A 21,432-nucleotide genomic window follows, 5' to 3' on the forward strand; every position below is an offset into this window, starting at 1 on the left:
GTATATATTAAAAAAAAAAAAAAAATAGAAAATAACCAAAAAGAAAAAAATATTCGATGCATCGTGACATTATTTTTGCTCTTTGTATATTTTGCAGTATTAGATTATTTATATGTAATCATTTTTAACAATGAACGAAATGTATGTGTCGAGTATAACAATTCGTTTTTATTAAAAATATTATTAAATATTATTGCAAAGAATTGTAATCTGTGTGTATATATGTATATATATATAAATTGTTATTATATATACATAATTTATATATATATATATATAAACTATTATTTTAATAGATTTTTATGTACATTTGTACATAGATTATTATTATAGTTTAGTAAAGATAGAAAAACAAATATTACTATTATACATAGATTAATGAACTATTATATAAAGATTAATATTCTTTACTATATATATAATATTATTTATCTTGTCTTGTGTTTCTTCTTTAAACGATTTCAAGGAGACTCGTATTTATTGTAAATTACGTTCGTAACGGAAGTTAACTGTCGTCATTCGTGCTTGATTATACGACTTTGACGCATACAGGACGTACACATGCACACACGTACATAGAAACGCACGCGCGAGCGCATATATGCTATAGATAATATACGTAAATACGAACATGTTTACATCGTAGGAAAAATTTAAACATTACACGATAATGACAGAAATCATACAACATAGATACACACGTACGCCACGCACGCGCACAGAAACATATACTTTATAGATAATATACATACGGACTGGATACACACACGGGAATTATCGTATTTTAGTTTATCAAAATTTCGAAAAAGAAAGAAACCTTGCAAAAGTGCATTTAGAAACTTATCTGCCTTGGTCAAGGACAAAACCCAACTATTTCCAATTCTTCTCTTCTTCATTGATATACTATCTCGATATGAAATTCGTTTAACGATAGAAATAAAAAGAAAATAAAAGAAAAAGAAGTTCATAATCCTTAATCGTTTAATCCAAAGAACGAAAGGAGAAGGAGAATGTATACAATGTATGCACATACATATGTATATCAGTCTCTCTATGTGTCCGTCCACATCGTGCAATGTACCTGGATTTAATAAAGAGCACCACTGACATGCTAAGGGTTGAAACGTTAAGATATTCTCTCTCTCTCTCTCTCTCTCCCTTTTAGACTTACATTAGATATACATTTTCTCTCTTATACAGACACACACATTCTCACCCTCTCATACATATACATGTATAGATGTATTCTTTCCTTTTCTTACTTTCTCTCTCTCTCTCTCTCTCTTCCCCTCTCTCTCTGTCTCTGTCTCTGTCTCTGTCTCTGTCTCTTAGGACTTACATTAGAGACACATATTTTCTTTCTCATACATATCCATATGTTCTCTCTCTCTCTCTCTCTTTCTCACTCTATCTCTGACATATACACTTTTTCATTCTCTCTTACACACATTCTATACACTATCTTTCTCTCTCTCTCACACATATTTCTTCTTTCTCTCTAACACGTACGTCACTTCACACACACACACACACACACACACACACACACACACACACACACACACACACACACACACACTTATTCACCTTCTTTCTTCTTTTCGCACCACCTAATAACGTGAGCAACGAGAGCGTTGAAGTTTGTCTTTTTTTCTTCCTTTCTTTTTTTCCTCCTTTTTTTTCCTTTTTACGATCATAGCCCTTCGTCCCTTTCCATTCCTTTCCATTCCTTTCCTTTCCTTTCCTTTCCTTTTCTTTCCTTCTCTTCCCTTCTTCTCTTCTATCAAGCATTATCCGTAATATAAGAGAGGGTAGGTAATGGACCGGTGGTATAAATTCTTAGTCAGAATTCTCTCTCTCTTTCTCTCTCTTTCTCTCTTTCTATCGCCCTGTTAAATAGTGGCAGAAAAATGAGTCGTAACGTGGGGTAGTTTCCCATCGCACCGTCACCAACAGTAACGATCGAAAGTGAGAAACTTTCGTAATTACCTCAACCGTTTCTCTTTGTCTATTTCTTTCTCTCTCTCTCTCTATCTATTTAACTATCTATCTATCTATCTATCTATCTATCCGTCCATCTAACTATATCTCTCTTTCTTTCTACGTCTCTTTATTGACCACATGTTCTCCCTATCTCTCTCCCACTCCCCATTCAATCGCCCTTTCTTCCTCTTTCTCTTTCTCTTTCACTTTCTCATGTATAGTTCATTCCTTTCGTCCTACTCCTGTTAGTCCTTACTTACTTTTTCCATTTCTATGCACGCGACTATTTTTATTACTTTCATTTATTCATCATCTACTATCATCACACGTTCTATATTAATTTCGTGTTTGTGTGTGTGTGTGTGTTTATTGATCGTTCATTAATGTTAAACTGGAATCGATGGGATGCAAGTGATAAAATAGAAGGTCGAAAAATAATTTCTGATGTAAATTCTTTTTTTCTTCGCTTTTTTTTCTTTCTTTTTTTTCTGTCTTTCCTTCTTTTTTTTTTTTTATTTCTTTTCCTTTCTCTTCACTTTCTTAGAAATATGAGATCGTTCGTCTAACAATATTACTATTTATATTTTATTCCTTAATCGTTTTCATAAAAAAAGTTTCCTTTTTAAAATTAAATCGATCGATGAATCTCCGTTTTAATCACTCGACAAATTTCGATAGAAATCGTTATAGCAACCAATTACACGCATATACATATATATATATTTTTTATATATATATATGATCCGATGATTCGAAAGAAAAAAAAGGAGAGGGTGACTATAGAAAGGGGATGCTTTAGTATCATCGAATGTAATTTAACACGAAAATCATGCCAGAGAAGCCGAAGCCTTCGATTGTGTTGGTCACGTTCGAAAGATACGATTAGAGATAGAGAGGGAGAGAAAGAGAGACAGACAGAGAGAAAGAGAAAGAGAAAGAGAGAGAGAGAGAGAGAGAGCTGGAGAGCTGGAGAGCTATTGTTAGAGAGGATGGACATACGTTTGGATCTAGCTAACAATACATACATACATGCATACATACATACATATATATATATATGTACATACATACATAATAGATAGATACTACGTATTATACATCGAGAGAATCGATCGATCGATCGAGAGGAGGACAATTTACCGGGTTATTATTCGCCGTTCAAACGTTGGAACGCGTTTCCCGCGTTCCAGAGATATACTGTATCGAACGATATATCGGATAATATCGACGATTCGATTGTAACAATAGATATATACCGGATGACTCGTTTTAATGACATACCGATTTTATTTCCGACAAAGGAAGAAGAGCGACAAAAAAAATGTAAAAATTATATACAAAAGGAAGAGGACAAAAAAAAATTTTTTTCCCCTCTCTTTTCTTTTTTCATTTTTTTTTTCTAATTTTCTTTCTTTTTTTTTCATTTGAGTTAACTTGAAAGTTTCGAAAAATTTGTCTATGTATGTATATTTATGGAAAAAAGAAGTTTTCTTTTTCTCTCTTTTTTTTTTTTTTACTACTCTTTTTTTCCGAATGTAATCATTGAAATATCTCACTCTATAGATTCTCTAGAGGATGGGCAAAGGGATAGGCAAGGGGATAGAAGGGGTTAAATGGGGGTGGAGATGGCACGATGAAAGCGTTCGATTTTTGTTCAAAGCGACAAATAGGCGGCTCTCTCTCTCTCTCTCTCTCTCTCTCTCTCTCTCTCTCTCTCTCTCTCTCTCTCGCTCTCTAAGTGGACCGGCTAAGGGCTCCTGGCATGCTGCTTGATAGAGCACGAGAGCAGATATTATTCTAGCCGAACGTTATTTCACGTTGGGTATGAAGTGCACTGGATTAATGAAAGAAGAGAACAAATAAAAAAACAAAAGAGTACAAAAAACGAAAAGAATACAAAAAGAAAGAAAGAAAGAAAGAAAGAAAAAGAAAAAAAATGATATATAACGAAAAAAAAAAAGAGAAGAGAAAGGAGAAAGAAAAGAAAAAGAAGTGTTCGTGGAGAAAATAAAATGGAAAATCAAAATTGAAAATAAAATGTATAATCAAATCAAATGAAATCGAGTGTACGTGGAGTTTCCATTTATAATTACATTAATTCTTATCGATTTCTGTACTTTTTGCGTATCGTTAATCCATCATAACGTTATATCATTAATTTTCTTACGTCGAGTAATTTGAAAAATTATTAAAAATTGAAAAAAAAAAAATTTTTTTTTATTATTTTTTTTTTTAATCTTTTTTTTCTCTAAATTTCCAAATCGTCGATTCGAATAATAACGGATAATTCGTTAAAACTAACACGGAACACCCGGTATAAGGAACGCAGACGGCTTTTGGGCCCACGGCCCAAGCTGGGAGGCCAGCTGCTCTTCTTCTCTCCAACGAAAAAGTACAAGTCAGCTGTTTCCCGTCATGGCACACGCCATGTCCACGATGACTCGATTTCGAATCTGTCGATATATGGGAAAACATAAACGTGCATGCGTATGTGTACATACACACACACAGACAGACACAGACACACAGGGGGTTTAATACAAGATATAAAATTTTAGTTGCGGTCGAGGGAGAAATTTGAAGAATTGGACTGGTCGAGGGAAAAAGTAAACTAATTAATTTTAATAAAAAATTATTTATTTATTTATTTATTTATTTATTTAATTAATTATTTCGATTTTCTTATTAGATACAGAAGAAAAATATTATTTTTCGCAATCGTTCGATAAACCATCAAAATATCTTCTTATTCCTGGTGAATTTTGATAATCGACGAGTTTAAGGATCTGAAAAAAAGAGAAAAAGATAATTAATATATATATATAGAAAATTAGGAATAGTTTCGTATAGATGATGCGAAGTAATTTTTGTCTAATCTTAATTTATTTCGCCATCTACTTTCTTTTTCACTCGATTTTGTCGTTCCGATCGAGTACTTTAGTTTTTCGTGAAATAGATTATGTTTCTCTCTTTATCTTTTCTCTTATCATTGACTTTCTAACTCGATTTAACTCTCTCTCCCACTCTTTCAAATATTAAAAACAATTTCTTATAATTTATTATATGTTTATGATATATTAACGGTATTATACAATCGTATCACGTTCGCTTAATTTTTTATGATATAAATTATGTTTCCCCATCTCTTTCTCTTTCTCTCTCATATATACACATAAACACAAATATCTATATATTTCTTTTTAACTTTGCTCACTCCGATAAAGAGAAAAGCGCATAGGCGTGACGAAGGTCTTCGTCGTTGGTCGTGGACCGTCTGGCGAACGAGAACCACTGTCCTTTGTATCCGCTTGCCCGGAACGAAACGGAACGTAACCGACGAGCGAAAAGACATTGTGAGGAATAGTGGAGAGGGTAGGAGAGGGTAGGAGAGAGTAGGAGAGGGTAGGAGAGGGTAGGGTAGAGTAGGCTAGGGTAGGGTAGGGTAGGGTAGGTTCGTTGCATGTAACGTCTCCTGTTCTTGAAGCAGGTGCCCCTTGTTGGTCGGTTGAACCTTTCCTTCAGGGCCGCAACAATATTTTATTTAACATTTTTATCATTATCGTCTTATCGTCCTTTCGATTAATACATAATTCTCCGTCTGTCTCTCTCTTTCCCATTTTTTTTTTTCGTAAATTCATAGTATTGGGGTATTTATAATTTTTTTTTCCTTCTCTTTTGTAATTATTTATTTTTTAGAAGTGAATTTGTAGTGATTAATTTTTTTATTATTATTATTATTATATCCTTCTGTTTCTTTTCTTTATTATTTTTTAATGAAATAAATTATGATTCCTTCTCTCTCTCTCTCTCTCTCTCTCTCTCTCTCTCTTTCTCTCTCTTTCTCTCTCTCGTTATCGTTAATTTAATGTAAAATTTTCGAAGTAGATAAGTTCTTTAAAGCTTCTTAAAGGACAACATCGCTTATTATTAACTCGTTTCATAGTTGAACGAGCGATAGGAAGTTAAACGAGTACTTTCTCTCCTACAGTTAAACAAACAACTCAGAGAGAGGATCAGGAGAAATTGTGTTTCTCTTTGTTCCATCAAGATTCCTGGATTCACTTTGTTCGTAAAGTCAAGCGTAATTTTTAATTATATGTGTATATATATATATATATATATATTAAAATTATAAATATATACACACACACATATATATATATATATATATATATATATATATATATATTAATATTAGGAAATATAGTGAATTTGTTAATTTTTTCTTTCCATTTTCTTCTTTCTTTCCCTTTTCCTTTTTTTCTTTTTCTTTTTTCTTGCATTGCATTTTTATTTCGGAATAATATTCTATAGAATTTCGAGAGTGATTGTACATATGTTACACTATTTCCATGTTGCACGTTTGTTCACCTTTCTATTTTTTCTCTTCCTCTATCTCTCCTTTTTTTTTGTATTACATATTATTTTACATTAATATCGAAAAGTATAGTTCGTTGACTTTTTCGGGAGATGGAAGAGTTTTTATTTTAATGGGAAAAGTTCTATTGCATTTCGACGATGGTTCTATGTTCTATTTGCGTGTTGTACGTTCGTCTAACACTGTTTCTCTTGTTCCCTTCCCCTCTCTCTCTCTCTCTTTCTCTCTCTCTCTCAATTCGAACAAATATTGATACATATTGCTCAACGACAGTGACGTCAATAGAATTTACAAATATTCTCAACGTTACTCTTCGTATATCACGAATTCGAAAGAGAGAGAGAAAGAGAGAGAGAGAGAGATTAATATATATATGTATATGTATATCACAAAAAATCCATGGAAAAAAAATGGAAATAAAAGGAAATAAAGAGAGAGAGAGAGAGAGAGAGAGAGAGAGAGAGAGAGAGAGAGAGAGAGAGAGAGAGAGAGAGAAATATATTTTTCTAATTCTTATTTCATTTTCAACGTCTGATGCATTTCTCTGTGGGAAAACAAAAAAGGATTACGTTGCAAAGAGGAAAAATAAAAATGTTTTAAGCGAAAACTCTTTAAGAAACTCCCTCGAGACCATTTAACGAATTTATCGAACTCTCAAGGTTCATTCGAGTGAGACTTTCGATTATTATTGCCTCGAGCGATGATGGAATAAATAAATGTGTGCGTGTGTGTATGTGTTCGTTCAATTTCGAATCGAAGCAAATTTCAACGTAAAATTATTTTCTACGTTCTAAGATCTCGTTAGAAAGGAAATATTAGAATGATAGGTGACATATATCGATATTTCTAATCGAACGAATTTAACTGCAAAAATATTTTTTAAATTCGAAGCACGCGTTTCAAGGAATACATTAGAACGACAAATCTCTCTATGAAAATATTTTTTAAATTCAAAGCACTCGATCGAGAAAGAAGAATATTAGAACGGTGGAAAGTATTTCGTTCGATTTCGAATCGAATGAATTTCAACGTAGAAATATTTTCTAAATTCTATGCTCTCGTACGGGGAAACAAGATATTAGAACGATATCTGTAATAGATTCGAATAGAACGAATTTCAATTTTTACAAAATAGTTTTCTAAATTCGAAATATACGTCGGAATAAAAATACACACACACACACACATATATATTAAAATGTTGGCTAGATTCGTTCGATTTCGAATCGAATGAATTTCAACAAAGAAATATTTTCTACAGTCGAAGCTTTCGCAGCGAACGAGGTATTAGAATGATAGCTAGATTCGTTCGATTACGAATCAAACCAATTTTTTTAATTCCAAACTCTCCTAAGAGGACTAGTGGATACGTAGAACAAATTTTAAAATGGTATACATATATATATATATATATATATATATATATATATATATATATATATATATATGTATATTTCGTATTTGAATGTAAAAAAAAAAAAAAGATTACTAAAATTCTAATCTTTCTTTCTTAACTTGAGAATATGGTTTAGATCTTACGATTCATTTATTTTCTTGTGTAAGTTAAGTCAATGAGAGATTTCTTAGCCCTTTAAAAAAAACAGGAAGAGAGAGAGAAAGAGATAAAGATAAAGATAAAGTTAAAGATAAAGAGAGAACTAATATCATAAGGGTGAAAAAGAGTATGTGAGTGTATGAGTGTGTGTAAAAGACAGAGAGAGAGAGAGAAATATGTATAGAGAGAGGAAAGGCCGGTTATGTTCGAACGAAATTCTTTCTATTGCCTCTCTCTGGACCACTTGAGACATTCTGGTGATACCGACTAAGAGTGAGAGAGACAGAGACAGAGACGGAGAAAGAGGACTATTCTCAACGTTTCCTTCTTGTTCCTTTCTCTCTCTCTCTCTCTCCTCTTTCTCTCTCTATCTCTCTATCTCTCTTTCTCTCTTTTCCTGTTCTCTTTCTTTCTCAGCATCTTTCTTACTACACAAACCTACCATTCTTGTTCCTTCGTTCGTGTTCAGTGAATTTTGGTATTTGTTGGGACGGTCTTTCTACTCGCTTTTAGCTACCTTTTACGTTCAAACTCCGGTCAACAGGCAACAACGTCGATATTAATTTCGAAATGCCGACACGTTTCAGAGAAAGAGAGAGAGAGAGAGAAAGAAGGAAGGAAGGAGGGTTGGAAGGAGAAAGTTAAGTTGAAAGAGAAAGATAGATAGACGGATAGAGACCTTCGAGCAAACTAAAAGTATCTACTTCCGACAATGTTCTATCTGATGAATGGACTAGTCCCTACGCAGGCCTTTTTCCCTTTTTCTTTTCTTTTCTTTCTTTCTCTTTCTCTCTCTCTCTCTCTCTTTTTTTCTTTTTCCTTTTCACGTTTTTCGTTGCCTACTAACGAAAATGTTCTGGTCAAATCGTCGGGAAACATTCTTTTGGATTTCATCGTCTTTTTTTTTTTTACTTCGTCTTCTTTATCTTTTCTTCTTTCTTTTTTTCTCCCATAATCTAAATTAATAATTATTTCGAGATAGTTTCGTAGGGATATTAAGAGAGAAAGAAAATAATGAAAGATATGTCAGCGTGTAAAAATTATCGATAAATACTGATCTTTTTATAAAAAAAAAACATTGTTTTTATTGTTCCATTTATTTATTCATTTCTTTTATCTTTTTATTATCTTCTGTTTATTCGACGTTGTTATTTTATTTTCGTTATCATCATTCTTTCTTTTATCTCTTCAATTTTCCATTGTTTCCTCCCATAATCAAAGTCAATAATCATAATCTCGAAATTAATTATTCCCAAACAATAGACATAGATAATAGAACTGCATTTAACAAATAAAAAAAAAAGAGAGAGAGAGAGAGAGAGAAGAAATGAAGAGAAAAGAAAAAAACTTTCCAACGTATACGTTCGCTCTTTCAAATTCGCAAAATACGTGAAATAACGTGAAAGGACGAATTTCATAATTCCATAAATTCCATAATTCACGTGGAAACGTGAGAGAAAGAAAGAAAAAAGAGAGAGAGAGAACGTGCTGCAGAAAGATAAAAAAAAACATAAGAAAAAGAAAAAGGAAAAAGAGACAAAAAAAAGGAGAGGGGAAGAAAAAAAATCTTCAAAGGAGATATTCATGGAATCCTTAGAAAAGCCCCCACGACTATTTGTTTTGAAGAAGCAGCGCAGCACCTTTTTCCCATAGTCGGATAAACCCAACCGACCCGTGGGCTTGGCCTTCCTTTGAAATATGCTTTTCCACGTAGATACGGTGATCTACCTGATTTTTGAAAGTAGAAAGAACGTTTTCCTTCGAAAGTCTTGCCAACTCGTACAGGAAGAGAGAGAAGATAAAGGAAAAAGAAAGAGAAAGAGAGAGAAAGAGACGAAGAAGAAAGAGAGAGAGAGAGAGAGAGAGAGAGAGATGCTGAGTGCTCGCATGAGAACGTTCGTCGATGACGTAGAGGGTACTGGACCGAGTTCCCTTCGAAAAGGGAGATGGTATGGGGGTAACTTTGAAATTCTAAAATCTCTCTCTCTTTCTCTCTCTCTTTCTCTCTTTCTCTCTCTCTCGCTCGCTATCTCTCTTTTTCTTTCTCATACATACGATACTCACACACTCTAACTTTAACTCTCACTCTCACTCCTTTTTTTATCTTTACTGAAAAATTTTCCAGTAAGCAGAGACGATAGAGAAGAAGAAGCTTGCCGAGTGATCTTTTATTCATTATTAAACGTTTACATATACACGTATATATACAAAAAAGAAAATATATATATGTATGTATTTATGTATGTATGTATGTATGTATGTATTTACAACACGTATAGAAAATTCTCTCTTTCTTTCTCTTTGTTTCTTTCTCCGTCGTTTATTCATTTCGTTCAAAATCTATGAATGAACGTATCGGAATTAATTAATTAATTAATTAATTAGTTAATTAATCAACAACTTTCTAATGGAGTTTCCACTATTTTTATCTTTATTCTTTTTATTTATTCATTTTTTTATTTTATTATTTCATTTTTTTCTTTTCGAAAAGTTCGCAAATCTTTCTCTCTCTCTCTTTTTTTTGCCTTCGCATTTCCCCATTGCAACGACCATTAGTTTCTACATTTTACAAATCCACACAGCACTTTTTAATTTAGTTCACCCCGACACACATCGAGCTTGCGTCGTAAAGTTCTAGGGATTTTCAGACACTAAATTCAAGCCCTCCACCAACACCACCATCAGCAGCACTAGCGGCACTACCTTTTCCCGTCTATCTTTCTCTTTTTTTCCTCATTTCTTTTTCTTTTTTTTTCTTTTTTTTTTTTCATCATCCACGTTTATCGCTATCGTAGAAGATTTTCATTCTCGTTGAATATGTTTCGTCGTAGACGACATTCTATGTACCCATACATACACACACATATATATATACAAAAGTTTTTTTTATGTGGTCACAACGACGTCATGGAAAATATAATGCGATGAGGTTCGATGAGGTCCGATGAGGTTGAGAATAATAAAAAGGGATGGATAGATATTGGATGGTAAAAGAAAGAAATAGAAATATATATATATACATATATATGTATATATGTATGTATATATATACAAAGGGATAGCCTTTATCGATCCATGAGAAATTACGATGTACCGTAGGTTATGGTATCGAAGAAATGTTTCTCTCTCTCTCTCTCTCTTTCTCTCTTTCTCTCTTTTTTCTTTCTCTTTTTCTCTTTCTGTTCTCCCTCGGTAATTGGATACCGTTTTACGATGTTATTGAGATATTGGGGGGAGGGGGGGATGCTTTTTTAGAACACCACCGTTATTTGTCTCTCGCCTATTACGTACGTTTATAGGAAGCTACGCTATATACGTATACTATTATAATCGATTTCTGTTTCTCGAGAAGAGTCTCTCTCGCCAAATAATCATTTTAACGAGTCCATTTCGCCAACACGAGAGGAACATGTTGTAGAATTGGAATACATGTGATAGATAGAGGAACGTTTATACGAATAAAATGGGAGAAGGGAGAGAAGGTAGACACTTTTTCTTTTCTTTTGAGAAAAGGAAAAAAGATGGTAGTCGACTTTTTCCTCCCTTTTATATATATATATATACCTATAATTACCCGTCGCACCTTCAAAATAGTATTTTTATAAATTATCTCTCCGATATAATTATTTCATTACGACATTCAAAATGTATTTACTTAAAAAAAAAAAAGAACGCTTCGAATGCTACTCTATCCAACGTATAAAAACCACTAAAACATTTTTCTAAAGCAAATAATATATCTTCACTTTTGATCAACAACGATACGACGCGACCGAAGAAATATCGATCAAGAAATAACTCAAAAAAAAAAAAAAGAGAAAAAAAAAAGGAAAAATAAAATAGAAAAGAGAAAGGAAAAGAGAAAACGAGAAGTTTCTCGACGATAGTTTTATTTAAAAACTAAAGAAATAAAGAACTAAAGGAAAGGAAAAGAAAAAAGTGTCTGGATGCAATTCGAACACCCGTTGCAATTCACCCTTCGAATCTCGAGGGGGTGATATTCGAGGGGGTCTGGTATTACAGAGTCGCAGAGAAAGAGACAGAGAGACAGAGAGAGAGAGATAGAGAGAGAAAGTAGAAAGAGATTGAAGAGGGTGAGAGGGAAATAGTAATAGTAGTGTAGTAGTAGTAACAGTGGTGATGGTGTGTAGTAATGTTGGTAAGTGGTATGGTGGTAGTGGTGTTGTGATGCTAGTGATGGTAATGTTGATGGTGGTGGTTGCGTTCGTTGGAAGACACCCCTTCCAAGTTCGATTCGCGTAGTGTCGCGTCGCGTCGTGTAGCGTCGCGACGCGACGCGTCGACGAGTAGCAGGAGGGACGCCGACGTCGGGACGCCGCGTCGCGTCGAGTCGAGTCGAGTCGAGTCGAGTCAGTATCCGCTAACGACATACGTACATACATAGGTACACATACATATATATGCGTGTGTGTATGTATGTATGTATGTATGTATGTATGTATGTATGTATATTATATCGGAGCATTGCTGCATGTGACTTTCAGTTACTAAGAGATTCTACGAACGTTGCATCGGAGATCTCGTTGAGACGAGTGTCTAAGAGAGAAAGAGAGAGATAGAGAAAGTATGCATATGAGAGAGATAGGAGGAGAAAAGAAAAATTGAGAAGTGTAGAAAGAAGAAAAAAGAATTAAGAAATAAATAAATAAAGAATAAAGAATGAAAATATCGAACGCATAGGTACAGTGGTACGCGTTCGTTTTATACGAGATACAGTGTGGAAAATGATGAATCCGAAGAATAGACAAAGATAGAAGTAGGAGAAGAGTGGAAAATAAGGAAGTAGAGAGAAAGAGAGAAGGAAAAGAAGGAAGGAAAGAAAGGGAAAAAGAAATGATCGTATAGTTTGTGCGAAAGACGAGAAGACGAAGAATTCGTAAGATAGATAAGGAGAGGACATATATCTATAAGGAAAACAGTGTATGTGAGAGAGAAAGAAAGAAAAAAAGAAAGGAGGGAGAGAGAGAGAGAGAGCGAGTTTTATACTCGTGTGTATAGGAGTCCTCCGACGTGCCGTTCAGTCTCGGCCGAACAAAGAAAGGCTCCCTCGGTCGTGTTCGTCGGCGAGGGTCGTTTCCGATCGACGAACCGCCATTCGTATGTACGTGTAGATATGTTTGTGTAGGTTACATATACCGAGTCCCTCTTCGTTCGTCTTCGGCGCACCTCGTGGTTTACGGGCGCGCACGAAGCGGTCAGTCACGTAGCAGCGGCCGAGCCGTGAGGAACAAAGGAAGGTCGGAAGGATAGATAGATAGAGAGAGAGAGAAAGAAAGAGAGAGAAAGAAATAGATATAGACTTTGTGCGTGCGAGAAAGAGAGACAGATATATAGATAAATAGAACGTATATTCGTTACTTATCGAATATTTTCTGCTGCTACATATATACATATGTATGTATAGATATATAAGTATATAAATATATATATATATAGATATATACGTATTTTCATTCGTGACAAATTCTATCATATTATTTTCATATCATCGTTAAATTATTAATGTTAGACTAAGTGCGCGTGTGTATATTTTTTCACGTTAATCGTATTCGTCTCTAAGAAGATTCCTAAAAGAATAATATAATAATAATAATAATAATAATAATAACAACAACGGTGTAGCTCCTTTCGTTACTTCCTTTTATTCCGTCATACACGATACAAAAACCACAAAACGGTCGAGTCCGTTTTTCTCCTCTCTTGTGTTATATGTATATATAAATACAAATATACACACACGCACGTATATCTCTCTCCGTTTCATTTTGTTTTTAGTATAAAATCTATACGATCGGAGATGGAGAAAGAGAGATAGAAAGAACCAGAACGATAGAGAAAGAGAGACGGAAAAAGAAAACGGATAAATACAAGGGAACAATTTATTCGTTACATACGTATACGATCCTATTTACGTACAAGCATTTTTCGTAAATCGCGCGTGCGTGCGTAGTGCGTAGTGCGTAGCCGCCGCGTAGTACGTGGTGCGTGTGCGCGCCGGCCGTTGGCAGTTTAGTTCGTTGCGTGTCGGCTGTATTACTGCGCGCGACCGGTGACCTAACCTGACGACAGCAGCACTAGTACCAGTACCAACGGCAACAGCAACGGCAACCCAGACGCAACAGCAACAGCAACAGCAACAGCAACAGCAACGGCAACGGCAACGGCAACGGCAACGGCAACGGCATTGGCATCGGTTCTGGTGCTGGTGCTGGTGGTGGTATTGGTATTGGTATTGGTATTGGTAGTGGTGGTGGTGGTGGTGCTACTGCTGCTGGTACTAGTGGTGGTGGTGGTAGTGGTGGTGACGACGACGGCGACGACGACGGCGGCGGCAACGACGACGACGACGACGACGACGGCGGCGGCGGCGGCGGCAGCAACGGTAACGACGGTGGTGGCGGTGGTGGTGGTGGTGGTGGTGGTGGCGGCGGCGGCGGCGGCGGCGGCAGGGCTGACGGCCAACGAACGACGACTACGAGTACGAGAGGAGAGTAGCAGTCGGTCGGTCGAACGCGTAACGTGCGAGAGGAGCCGCAATTCGTGTTCTCTTGAATAAGAGTGAAAGAGAGAGAGAGAGAGAGAGAGAGAGAGAGAGAGAGAGAGAGAGAGAGAGAGAGAGAGAGAGAGAGAAAGAGACAGAGAGAAAGACATATATATATAAAAGGAGTTTTTCAACCTGAGTTTTCAACGGAGATAGAAAAAAGAATATTATTAATATCATCATCCTTCTTCTTCTTCTTGTTCTTGTTCTTCTTGTTCTTCGAGAGAAAATTGAGAAAAATTATAATACGCACGGATTAAACGTGTATTACATACGTTACGTGTATACACGCGCACAGACATATATATATATACAGACCGGCTTTATATATATTGTACATATGTGTGATTGTTTGTTGTGTTGTGTTATTATTTTTGTGTATTGTGCTATCATTGTACTATTCTTTCTTCGTCTTCGTCTTCGTCTTCGTCTTCTTCGTCTTCGTCATCTTCATCGTTCTCTTAAGAAGTGAAAGTAAAGTTCGACGAGGATAGAAATATAGATTTCTCACAAAGAGAAGAGAGAAAGAAAGAAAGAAAGAAAGAAAGAAAGAAAGAAGAGGGTTAAGGGACAACGACAAATGTGAAGCGAGAGCCAATAAAGTAATACGGGACCGCGGGACTTTCTTTTTTTTTTTCTCTTGACTAAGAAGCGAGAGTTCGGTTTTTTCTTCTTCTTCTCCTTCTTCTTCTTCTTCTTCTTCTTCGTGCTTAATAAAAGAATTAACGAAGTTTTTCCGATCTCTCTTTCCACCATCTTCTTGACCTTTTTTTTTATTTTTTTATACACACACGCATATATACATAATATATATATATATACATATATATTTATATACATTAACGAAAAAAAGAGAAAAAGATACTCGATATTTTATATTTTATTTTAATTTATTTTTCCATATGACGTGCCACGAGAACAGTGTGAAATAATATAACGACGATCGACCTTAGAAAGGAGAGAGACAGAAAGAGAGCGTGAGAGAGAGAGAGAAACGAAAAAAAAAAAATTCAAAAGGAATATATAACTTTTCGTCGAAAGAAAAAAAGAAGAAAGTGACTGTGTGTACTGGTGTCCTACGATTCTGTATCAACGTTATCGTCATCATCTTGTTTATCTACTTGTTCTACTTCTCTTCGTTCTTCTACTTCTTCGTCATCCTCTCATTCTCGCCTTCCTTCTTCGTTCGCCCTTACACACGGATTATCCTCGTTTTAACGGTGAGTAATGTACAAATTATTATACAGGGAAGTGTTATTATTTTTTTTTTTTAATCATATTTTCTTTTTTCATACTTATAAAATCTCTCTCTCTCTTTCTTTTTTTTTTCTCTTTTGTATGCATTTTTGTCAACCAACTTAACGTTCTCTCTCTCTCTTCGTTTATTTTCGAGAAAGCTTCTTTTTATTTCTTTTTTCGTTTTCTCTCTCTCTCTCTCTCTCTCTCTCTCTCTTTCTCTCTTGCGTCCGAAAGAGAAAGTGATCTTATAATCTATATAAAAATAAATTATTACTTGGACATTTTACTTGCAATTGTATTTAGTGTTATGGATATTATTTTCTTTTTGTATATTTCCACGTTGATTCTTTTAACGTTGTTTTTCTTCTCTTTTTTCTTTTTCTCTTTTCGTATGCGTTGACGAAGGTTTAGAAAAGTCCATGAGAAAAGTAACCTCGAAATAGACAAGAATTTATATGGTACTATTTTAAGATTGTGTATGTATTATCTTCTCTTTCTTTTCTTTTTTTTCTTTTTCTTTTTTTTTTTACTTTTTTTTTTCTTGTTGATAAACGTCAAGGATCGTTCATGAGAAACATAACCTCGAAATAGAAAAAAATTTATATGGTACTATTTTAAGATTTTTTATATATATATATCTTTTTTTTTTCTTTTTTATAAACGATAAGGAAAGCTTCTGAGAAACAACCTCGAAATAGATAAAAATTTATACAGTATTATTTTACGATTTTGTGTGGGTGCGTTATGTGTGTACGCGTGTATGTGTACGCGCGCGTGTGTGTGTGTGGGTGTAAATTTTATTCTCTATTTTCCCTTCCCCTTTTTTTTCTTTTGGGAACGTCAAGAAAAGAGTACATAAGAAACTTAATCTCGAAATAGACAACAATTTATATATACTTACGCATAATATTTCAACATATATATATATATATATATATATATATATATATATATATATAAATTAATAGCAATTCTATTGTTAATTTCAAGTCACATAATTTGAACGTAATTCGTGATACGCGTGTGTGCGCGCGTATGTGTGTGTGTGTATACACATACATTTTGCGTAGGAAAAATTTTTTCAAATACGTACATAAATACATACATAGAAACATATACCATATAGACAGAAACAACACACGTTTAAAAAACTTTTATTTTGAACTCGAGTCCAAGAGAACGAACAAGATCAATAGCAGTTTCTCGCGTATTTATCATTTTATAAAATATAAAATTATTCTCCATTTTTTTCAATTAGAAATCTCCTAGTGAACCGAAGATAGCTTTATTTTGTTTACTTTCTTGTTTCTTTCCACGTAGAAAACATACAACGCAGGGAAGTAAAGAGAAAAAAGTGTGTGTATGTGCGTGTATTTACGTACGTACGTACGTATTATTTATGTTTAACGATTTATTATATTGATTTCGATATTACGAAAGCTGGAAACTGTTTCGCTCAATTAATTTTCCTTTCTCCCCCCCCCCCGTCTCTCTCTTTTATTATTTCACATTCTCTTATATATGCACATCGTATATATCCGTTCTTTTTCTAATGGAATTTCGATTAGATTCATATTCAAAAAGGAATTTCCTTGTGAACGAGCTCGTAATTATTTTGCTATCAGTTAAATTATCATACTAATTTAATATATCATTTAACGTATCTGATATCAAAATCATAATCGGCCTATAATGCTGCCAATCGTAATATCGACGTGTATTAGTAGTAACCTTTGATCATACCGTCCGTCTAATATCGTTATGTATGTACGTCTCTACTAAAGCACTGCTAATTAACTTGAAAGAGAGAGAAAGAGAGAGAGAGAGAGAGAGAGAGAGAGAGAGAGAGAGAGAGAGAGAGAGAGAGAGAGAGAGAGAGAGAGAGAGAGAGAGAGAGAGAGAGAGAGAGAGAGAGAGAGAGAGAGAGAGAGAGAGAGAGAGAGAGAGAGAGAGAGAACATTTAAATTAGATATGACATTTGTCTTTTTTTATCTTTTTACATATTTTAAAAATATTTTCAACTAATCATTGATAATGAATTTAACTACATAAATATACATACACACGAGTATCAAATGTAAGTTAATTCGAAGATATAGTATATTTATATATATTTTTTTTATTATTAAAATATTTCATCTTTTAGAACGTTTTTGTTAGGAAAATAAAGAAAGAAATTAGAGAATTTAGAGGATTAATTTGCGAAGCAAGATAAATGGATCTAAATTTCATAGATGAAATAAACAAAAGAGGGAATTAGAAAATTACAGAATCAAGTCTATATATTTTCGATCACTTTTACGCTTTTTCATTACAAGATAGGTTTTTATTGAAACAAAACAAAACAAAACAAGAAACAAGAATATCAAAAACGATATTAGCTCAATGAATTTCGAAAAAAAAAAAGAAGAAATAATCCCTTCGGAATACAACAAAAAAAAAAAAATAAAAAAAGAAAGAAATAAATACAAAATAAAAAAAAGCTTCCGTCGTTCTTTTCAAAAAATAAATAAGAAGAATTGTTTTACCGTGTATATTAATCCAGATTATAAAAGGTCTCCGTCGGATTAATTATAAAATTACTTTATGTCGTACGAATCGAGGAGGGTTGATAAAATGTGGGGTCGTAAAATATTGGGAGGTGGAAGGGGGTGGGTGGAATTGGAGGGATGATGGTTTAGAAGAAGAAAAAATTTTTATGGTGGTTCCGTATCATGTGCGATTATGGTGTCGTGTCGGTGGCGGTCTCTTTGGCTCGTAAAATTTGTTGTTTACACGACCTTCGAAAATTACTTTCGATTTAATCGTCCACTCCTCCCTTTGAAAGGGCTTGTTCTCTTTCTCTCTCTCTCTCTCTCTCTCTCTCTCTCTCTTTCGTTCTCTCTTTCTCTCTTCGTCTGCTTCTATTTGCTTCGTATTCCCTTGAACAGAAACGAGAGGTTAATTAGACGTCGTTCGAGGATACGCGACGTTTACCGGCTGTGTCGGTGACAGCGGTTAATTATTCAAAAGCCGGTACGTTTAAACCAAACGCGCCTTGACACGTGCTATAACCCGCGAAATTCGTCAGCTGTTGACGAGTATAATACCGATAGAGAGGTGTGTGTGTGTGTGTATCTACATATATACATATGTATATTTGGTCCATTCGATAAACTCCGACAAACTCTTCTTTCGATATCGTCCAATATGTTTCCGAAGAGAATAGAGAAAGATTTTTATATGCTTCAATATGTACAATATTTTTATTTCTTCTTTCGGTATATCTCGAATTTTATCCTTTTGTTTTTTTTCTTTTCTTTTTTTTTTGTTCTTTTTATTATTTACCTAGAAGAAGAGGAAAAGTGTATTTTGTGTTATCGTTTCTTCTTTTCTTTTCTTTTTTTTTTATTATTATTATTACTTATTATTAATCATTTAGATAATTGTTGATTTAATTATCGTTATTCATGGATTATTGTTTATTTTACGTTTAATTCAGATTTTTCTTTTTTATTTCTTTCTTTCTTTTTTTTTTTTTTGCAATGAACAATCAATTATATCTGCGTCCAGTGTTGTTCGAATCGTTTATAGAAGCTTCATATTAAGTATTAGAATTCTCTATATCAACAAAGTATTCTGAATTTACGTGAAATTGCAAAATCGTAAGAACATAAATTCAATTAGAATTCAACAAAAGGAGCTGCCATTGAGAGACTTTGTTCCGTCAATTTTTCCCTTTAAATTCGTTTGATAAAATTTAATTAAAAGGAAAAAAAGAAAAAAAAGGAAATTACGAAACGCGTCCTCGTCCATCTTCTCTTCGGTATATTTAAATTCGCTTCACTTTTCCAATATGTTTACAATTAATTTCTATGTCGTTAAATCGAAGAATTAAAATAAAATAAAATAAAAAAATATCGCGAATGCAAAAAAAAAAAGAGAGAAAGAGAGAGAAAAAACATCTTCCTTTTTATTCTTATTTTTTTTACGAGATAGATAAATATTATATCGTTCGTTCATCATTCGGATTTCGAATAAAAAACAAAGATAGATAGATAGAAAGAGAGAGAAATAATATGTGTGTGTTTGTGTCTGTGTCTGTTGAAGTAAGAGAAGAACAGTGGTTTTGCATTGTCATAGGATTTATCAAACACACACACACACACACACACACATTTAACCACATTTCATCGCGTTTGCAACTCTCTGTGGTCTTTACGAGCGACACCACTACACATCGTCTCCTCATCCTCTTTTTCTATCCCTTTCTCCTCCTCGTCCTTCTACTCTTCTTTTTCCTACATGAAACCAGCTGAAACATTTCCCCCGTTACGTTCGTCCGAATCTCATCGACGAAAATCACAGACCCGTCCGCAATAATTTTCATCCTATTTTAGAACGACCGCGATAACGTTTTTACCACGATAAAATAAAACAAGTAAAAAAGGAAAAAAAAAAAAAAGAAAAAGGAAAATTTCGTTGTGTAGGTGTGTACATAGATGTTGATAATAGATGGTTAGGAGGTTGGCTGGTGAATGGGAAGAAGGGAGAAATTATTGTAGAAATTATTGGGGAAATTAATGAGTAAAACAAGGTCGACGAGCTTTTTTACTTTCTTTTTTTATCTCTCTCTCTTTCTCGCAATTTTTTATGATCTATTTCTTTTTTCATTTTTCCTTTTTTCTTTCTTTTCTTTCCATGCGAGTTTATAATATTGCGTTATATGATAATAAATATCTGATAATGTTAGATAATGCGTTATCTGATAATGAAAAAAAATCGCTTCTATATGAGTGACAATTATTACAATATATATATATATATATATAAAATATAACATATACCATACTACATAACCTATATTATACCGTACTGTCTTAATTATAATCACAAATAATAATAATAACAACGAAGCTAATAACAATAAATAGATAAATAAAACATTAGTATCCCCATATAAAGAAGAAACTACGAAGTCTACATCTACCTTACTTACGTCTCTACACGTATGTACGTATAAAGAGGATTAAAATTTGCTTTAATCTTAATTGCCGGAGAAAAGAAATTACAAAAAAAAAAAGAAAATAATAATAATAATAATAATAAAAAGGAAAAGAGAAAAAAAAGGTAGACGATTATAACACGAGTTTAACTTTCCATGAAGTTTTTCATTTCTTTTTCTCTCTCTCTCCCACTCACTCTCATTCACTCATTCACTCACTCACTCACTCACTCACTCTTTTACAAGAGTTGCTCGAGACGACACGCTATTACGCTCGAGTTGGTCGCGCGACTCGCATTGTCCCTCTTTGATCGTTTCCCTTAGTTGTCGTCGTCGTCGTCCTCCTCTTGTTCCTCCTCCTTCTCCTCACTCTGCTTACCCTCCTCATCCTCCTCACTCTTCTTCTCCTCATCATCGTCCTCCTCATCGTTCTCATCGTCGTCGCGACAAAGAACTCTCGGAACCATTAATCACTAGTTCGCATACGCGACCATAAGTCTCCCTCCTTCCTTCCCTCTTTCCCTCCGTCTTTAACTCGACCCCGTGAGAGCGTAAAATTTGTTGATGGAGTACGAAAAGAAGAATGGATGGAGTGTAGGGTTGGTGGGTGGTGGATATAAGAGGGGGGGGAAGGGTTATTCTAACGAGTACAAATCATATACGTAGTTGCATTTCATTTTCATAAGCGCACGCGTACGATACATACGTACGTATTTATGATTAGAATCGAT

At 34.1% G+C, this 21,432-nt stretch overlaps 1 protein-coding gene across 9 annotated transcripts in view; it reads left to right on the forward strand.

Moving 5' to 3' along the window:
* The window catches only part of LOC127070395 (brain tumor protein), a 169,789-nt gene that overhangs the window by 35,858 nt on the left and 112,499 nt on the right, over positions 1 to 21,432 (forward strand). For 3 of the 9 annotated variants that reach the window (XM_051008294.1, XM_051008299.1, XM_051008292.1), the window contains exon 3: positions 15,401 to 15,698. The exons of 3 other annotated variants lie outside the window; for them this stretch is intronic. The gene's annotated coding sequence lies outside the window, so the exon portion shown is untranslated. Of the gene's footprint in view, positions 1 to 11,181; positions 13,332 to 14,386; positions 15,699 to 21,432 lie in introns of those variants that run through there. 3 more of the 9 variants (XM_051008295.1, XM_051008297.1, XM_051008293.1) reach the window with 3 other exon arrangements.

This window comes from Vespula vulgaris, chromosome 18, assembly GCF_905475345.1.
Source record: "Vespula vulgaris chromosome 18, iyVesVulg1.1, whole genome shotgun sequence".
NCBI classification, from domain to species: Eukaryota; Metazoa; Arthropoda; class Insecta; order Hymenoptera; family Vespidae; genus Vespula; species Vespula vulgaris.